Source organism: Pelmatolapia mariae, linkage group LG1, assembly GCF_036321145.2.
Source record: "Pelmatolapia mariae isolate MD_Pm_ZW linkage group LG1, Pm_UMD_F_2, whole genome shotgun sequence".
NCBI classification, from domain to species: domain Eukaryota; kingdom Metazoa; phylum Chordata; class Actinopteri; order Cichliformes; family Cichlidae; genus Pelmatolapia; species Pelmatolapia mariae.
The window spans coordinates 39,029,243-39,036,557 of NC_086227.1; positions in this window are offsets into that span (position 1 = coordinate 39,029,243).

Sequence of the window (7,315 nt, forward strand, 5' to 3'; positions counted from 1 at the left end):
TATTTCAAAGTGTTCGTAGTGATGCGATGGTGTAGGGAAACAAAAACCCGGAAGCTCAGAGGAAATTTCTGTTTTGGACTTTTATCGACAAACAGGAAAAAAGTAAAAACCTGTTTGTGGTTTTTCCGTCACATTGACACAAACTCATTAACCTGAACCTGTGTTTCTCCTCTAAATGTTCCTCATCCAGGCACCAATTTGTGACGGATTAATGACGACCCTCCCACCGCCGCAGATTTGCCAGGCCCTTATTATGAAATGAATGAATGGGTGCCACCGAACGTGTCATAGCTGTTACCGCCCAGCACGTCGCCCACCGTCCCCCCACCTTCCTTCAACCCCCAGTCGGAGCTGCTGGCCTCCATTAGAGCTGCTGATTTATCAGGAGGAGGACACAATTCAAAACAATGTAAATCACTCAATTATAGTGTTTGGACACAGCGGCGTGGGCGGAGCTAAACAGACACTCTACTATCCCAATATTACTACAGACAGTCAACTCACCACAAAGAACGCAAAAATTAAAGGACTGATCAAAAATATTTTAAAAAATACATATAACTGTTAAAATTTGAAGGTCAAAGGCCATTGAGCCTGGGTTAAAGACTGAGGTTGCAGGTTCGATTCCCAGCTCTCTCATGCTTGAGTGGTTCTTTGCCTCTGGGAGGCGATCACTTCAATTAAATCGCTGATTAAGCAGATTGGAGGCTGATTAGTAAACGAGCAGCGGCCTTCAGGAGAGCTGCTGCTAATTAGTGAGGCGATTAGCGTGTGAAGAGCAGCGAATGAGGCGTCAGCGCTCGTTAAGAGCCACACTGACAAATTATTACTCCATCGGGCTGCCAAAACGCTGCCGCGTCACAGCGAGATGCCGCAGACGACGTCCACGAAGGCTCCTTTCAATCTCGAGGCGTTATCCTGGACTTTTTATTATCTCCTTTTTATTTTATTAGCTCTTTCCTGCAGCGGCTGGTTTGGACCTTTTTACCCTGATGGGAAACATCCGAGTAATACTGAGAAGCACCGTTAATGAGGAAATCAAGTTTGGTTTGAATGTTCTTGAAATTTACCTGAGCTTTAGCGAGGAGAGCCGTTGTCTCTGTGCCATTTGTAACTTTTTCTTTCATGGCAGTATTTTTTTTAAAGCAAAGAGTGCACAGCAAATTGACCCATGGCTGACTAACGTAGAAACCTATTAAGTCTATATATAAATGCTAAAATTCACTAATTTGACTAGTTTGTTTCTGTTTCTCAAATCTCCTCCAAAGTGCACCCAGTATTCCTGTTTTGGACCCCGGAAGTGCCAAACTAGTCCTGCCTCCTTTAATGGTCAGGTTCCTGTGGGGGAATGCACTAAGTGGAATATGAAGGACGGGGAGTGTTCCCCGATGTTTGATTTCATTGTATTGTGGATTTATCAAATTTTAATAAAGATATATTAAAAACAGCAGATAAAATGCAAACAACAAAACAACCATCCCACAGAGAAAATACACAGAACGGCAAAATCAACCATAAACACACAAAACAGCCCCGGAGAGGAGCAAAGGCCAAAAACAACTACAGAAATGTTCAGGAGCAACATGAGGTCAGTTTCTGCAACAGTCGCACCAGATCAGCTGATATTCTCTTTAACAGGGGCCACTAAAGTTGCTTTATCCTGCCCACATCTGCAAGCCGCTCTGAAACCCACCTCCGATCCAGCGCTGGTTTATGAGGTCATGCTGCTTCCGTGGAAGCGCGGCGGGTTCCCAGGATGGAGTCTTATAGCCTGATCACTGCAGGTGGGAACATCTGTGATTAGTGAGGTCACGCCGGAAATCACTGCTAATAAATGCAAGCTAATAAACAGAACATGGGAAAAGACAAATTATTTCATGCTTTCTGATAAATCATGAGATATACTGAAGGGCAGACATGATATGCGCCTGAACGCAGAAGTGGTCTACAAGAAATTTCTTTTCCTTCCAGCGGCAGGAAGGAGCTTCAGTGCGTCCTCTCACCCGATGCTCCAACGTACACATTTAAAAAGTTTCCACCATCTGCTGAAGATCATGTGACCGAAGTGAAATCTCCACAGATATCATGACATAAATTAAAAGTCTAAATGTGGCTGTGGTATTTGTGAAGCTGGAGGATTAGTGTGGATGGTTATTTTCAGCGTCTTCCTCCTCTGAGCTCGTGAAGTGCTCCCTGCTCGGCCCTGTTACCTGATTAGCTTCTTCATAAATGCAGCCGATCGCGTTAACATGCATGAATATCGGCAGCCGCCTCGTCGCTCGGGATAGCGCTCCCTAACATTTTGTCCGGCGCCTAATTATTCCATTTGCTTGGACCTGGGTGCCATTTAGATGCAAGGTAATTCAGCGTGGTATAACTCAATTAAATTTCTCCTGACTGGGATTTATGGAACATCAATAGCTCCTCTGTGGGACCAATGGGAACGCTCCCTATTTATCCCCAAGTCCTCCTGATGCTGCATTTCTGCAGCTCAATTAAATAGAGGAGCGATGAGGATGTTTCTGCTGCCTGTAATGAGGACAGACGGGCTCGGCCTCCTCGTGCTGGATTTCAGAGCGGTGGCGTATTAGCGGGAGCTCAGTAGTCATTACCTCTGAAATTAACTTTTAAACATGGCAGAAACTCTCGGCTCTGATTAGACCGAAGAGCTTATGACTCGGTCCCGCCAACAGCGACACATTTACATTTGAACCGTCACTCAGTTTAACGTCTGCTGGTTGTTTCCAGACGCTAACGCGCCTTCAACATCTGACAAAAACCAACAGTGCTGAGCACTCAAACCTGCACTCTCTCTAATGTCCAGCAGAGGGCGACTCCACGAGAAAATGAGTATCTGTGGGTTCAGTTCCTAGTTCCAGCTGTTACTGACTGACTCTAAAAGTCGGAAACTCTCATGTATTTTTATTCTTTCCTTCATCTAAACACAACAACACACCTTAGTTTGCAGTAAGTTTATTGATTGGTTAAATACATTTGTTCTATTTGCAAGCGTGCACATTTAGTTTACCTGTGATTTTATAACAATTCATTTCTTATTGGTGGGTTGTGATTGCGACTGCTCTTTGTTTCTTACCTGCCATGATCCCTGGGAGTTGCCAGACAAAAGATGGTGGCTGGGGTTTAGAGCACTTTAATACAAAGGGGGATGATTGGACGGCACCACCACATCTTGCTGAAGGGGGGAGAATGTGTATTTTCTTTAGTTAAACAAGCATTTGTATTTAACTAAATATTTAAATTCAGACTTTAGTGTTTTGATTTTCGTCTTTGGTGCTGAGTTTATTAACAAACTGGACTGTACTGCATCGTTTTTGTGGTTTGTAATTGTGTTGTGTTTAGTGACCCCTGCTGTGTCATAGTGGTCTGATCAGCCATTATATATACACACACCCTTGTTTGTCAACTTCACAGTTCTTTGCCCGAATTTTGTTTCTTTGACCTTGTTTATGAGCTCAACATTTATTGTTTTATAAAGATAACTTTTTGGGTTAAAAACATGAAAACGCTCATTTTCTAATAATTCCTGTGACTCCTCCTGCTTTTTCGACTCGGCCCATCACAACTCCATACTTACAAACACACCTCGGTCTTAAAGCAGTCAAAGAAAAGTTGAGCTGAAGATGGGTTTTTCCTTCCATGCTCAGCAGAACACGGGCAGAACAGCAATAGGGCAAAGGTCACGTGTATGACCTCAGATCGGACAAGATGACCTGCTGAATTACTAGAAACTAGCAAGGTTTACGCCTGTAGCTTAGTGGTGACCAAAGATGGACGAACCCTGAGTCTGACAGGTGAGTGTGGGAAACACAGCGTCTGGTTCCCCTCACAGGACCTCCACCTCCTGCCAGCTGGCCCTCAACCATGCACATCTCCTGGTGTCATGACCAGCTCCTGTTCAGTCAGGAAGGGTCAGCTCCTCTTGCCTGTTTCCCTTCCTGCCATTGGTTAGTGAAATCTGTTTCGCAGTCTAACATTTTATGCCAATGCCATCTTGGTGTTTTGAAATAACAAATGAGGGGCGGATCACACTTCCTTAGCCAATCAGCATATCCTGGATAACCTGGATGATCTGACACTAAAGCTGCGCCTGCACATCGCCACGAGACCAAAGAAAGCCGAACGCAGTCAGTGGCTTCAAGGGACTAAAGGGGAAAACAAAACCAAACACTGGTGATGCTTAGAGGTGGTCGAGATAAACCTTTCTCAGCTTTCAGGTGAACAGCTGAAGCAACTACCAATGAGAACGCAGGTTACCAGTTGCCTAGGCAACTGTAGCCTGGAACACCTGCTAGCGACCAACAGTCACTGCAGAGTGATTTGAGATGAATCGCTTCCTGTGAGGATGCAGCATCAGCATCACCAACATTTATTAAAAGGACTTCAGAATTAAAACAAACTGAGCTCATCAGGAAAGCACTTAGAGGTCACCACTGAGTTCCCATAGTCTCTTTCTTTAGCCACAGGTATCGCCTCCTGGTGGCCGTTAAATAGAACAGGACTTCCACACTGGCCGGACTTTATCTCCATATTTTATCGTCTCAGGTTAAATTTAGAAAACGTCACAGTTTGGGTCGAGCTACAACAGTTGTCACCTCTTTTTTTCTTTTCGTCATAAAAAACAAAAACGTGTTCATGATTTTCCATGAACGTTTTTGTCCGGCTGCTCATGCCGGGTGTCCACGTCTCTTTACTCTGGAGGAGGCTGTAAAACCTGCGAGTGGACGAGTCCGTGAAGCTCACGTCTGTCCGAGGACATCGATACTTGAAGAGCAGGCGACTTGTTGAGGATATCGTTAACTTTTCTATCGGTGAGCGCTGCTGTTTCACCCGTCTCCAGCCACACGTGGCAAGGTATGTCTCTGCCACTGCATTCGAGATGGCGGGGCAACATGGTGGCTAACATCTCTATTTTTAATCTAATAATTCAGAGTTTATGAGAATGCATCAATTTATTTGAAGACGTTCAAAAAGTAAATTTATGAGTACAATAATCTAGTAATGTAGTGCTATGTAAATAACAGTGAACTGAATGAAAACTATTTGAGTCCATTCAGGCGCCGGGACAAGTTGCAGCTTCGCAAACCAGAGAGAAAGCCTCCCAGACAGATCCGAGGACGTGGCGGACGCCCACCAATTACAGCCTGTTTTTGTTGTAGGGTCATTATAATTAATGGCAGTCTGGAGCGCCGTTATGATCCACTCAGGTCCTCCACAGATAAAAGCCGTTTGGCATCTGGGCTCCGGCGGCGTGCGGTAAGGAGCCACCGCCCTCGCCGCCGCTGCTGCATGATACTATGAATATTTAATTAATAATTAGTCATGTAATTCCTCCTCAGGAGTTATTATCCCTCAAACTGGTTTGTGAATTTAATTATTAGCAGCCTTTTTGTTTCCACGTCTCCCTCATTACTGTCAGGATTGATGTAACATAAACTTCATTAAAAATTAAAGTGAGATTCTTTAATTACGGGGCCGCCCTCACCAAAGCCAGAATTAGCCAACTCAGTGATGTGCAAATGAGAGCATTATTTAAGAAACATGCTGGAAGTAGTTATGCTAATTCGCCGGGGTTCACAGTGGCAGACCTTTCCAGTCGCGGCTGCATATTCATTAAATGCACTATGCAAATTTAATGTAGCAGCCTTAGTAATGCCTTGTTAATTTATTCAGATTTATTGAGTAAGACTTGTAAAAAGTACCAATTTAATTAGCTCATCTCCTCAGACGGCGGCGGTGATCGCTGAGCTTTCTAAAAAGACGCGTCAGAGAGAGAAAAAAAGACCTCAGAGTGAGATGTTTTACAGGTCTCGGGCTTTAAAGGCGATATTTGCTGCACTTATGGGGCCGCTCAGAGAGAAATCACTTAAACTGCTGCTCGTTTCTCTCCGAGGAGGCGTCCATGTTGACTCTAAAGGCTTAAAACAGGCCGTTTCCTCAACAATTGGGTCGAACCAGAGGCGTTTAATGACTGGCAGATCACAGGAGGCCAAAAAACAGACCCAAAACATACAGAGAGACGAAGGAAAAGAGGACGTGACATCTTTTATCTCTGCACGAGAGGTCACGAGGTCAAAAGCTGACGTTTTAATCCTGGAATTAAACTGTAGATATTCTCCAGTCGACGGGATCACTGCAACGCCGTCTTTCCTGGACTTCCTAAAAGACTATCAGCAGGTTGGAGCTTTTTCAAAACATAACTTAAATAGCAGAGAGCACAGCTTCAGTTTTGAACTTTATCATTAAACTCTGATGGATTACTGACAGTCTGTCACTTCACAGCCGGGCAGATGTTTTTCTCGATGGCTGCGTAAGTCATGCAAATCAGAGGAAGTATATTTTGTGTTTGGAGCGAGTATTGTTCAGACAAATGGGGCCCAAACGAGAGGCCTTTATTCCTGCCTCAGCTTAACCAAGTCAAGCTTAACCAAGTCATGTGTGTTTTGTTAACCCTGTATGAAGTGTGAAAATCTGCAAAGTGTTGGATCCACACAGTTAAAAGTCCACAGTTCGTGCACATCCACACTAATGATCACATATGAAAGCAGATTCAAATTTCCATCCAAAATCATAAACATGGAATATTCATGTCCAGAAACACGAGTCGGTACATTCGAGGTTGTCACTATTTTACAAACTGCAACGAGACGTTTTACGTCCAGTTTCCCACCGCACAGTGTTAGAGAAGAAACTTCCTCCTGTTCTTGAATTAAATATCAATAACAGCTGAACTCAGTCTGAGCGTGGGCTTTCCACAGCACCTGTGGGTTCGGCCATGTTTAACCCCCACAAACACGTACACGGGTTTTTCTGTGCCCTTTGACCTGTCGACCACAGCTGAACAACGTTCTTTTAAATACTCCTTGTGTGTGTTTGTCTGCTTTTTTTGTTGTTTGCAGGCTTCTGATTGGCCAACATTTCCACACAGAATTGTTTAAGTTTCCAGTGCTTAGCGACATTTTAAAAATTTAAAATTAAAATGTTAATGTTTGGAAGTTATTCGGTCACTGATGTGTTTGTGCACCAGATCAACACCAGGAAGTCGAATCTTCTTGTTTTCAAGCTCATTTTAAAGCCATCCGTCATATTTACCAACAATCATGGATGTGAATATATTTCAGCACTTTGTGAGTCTTTGCTCGGCGTATTAAGCTGCTCCACCCTTAAAGTAAACCTGCTCATACGTCCTAATGGTTTTAGGTAACGCTCTCATTTGTGCAGACAGGTGCTGGTAAAGCTGGAGGGTCCAGCGCAGTGCATTTACATCAGAGCCTCTTTCTGATCTTAGAGACGCAGT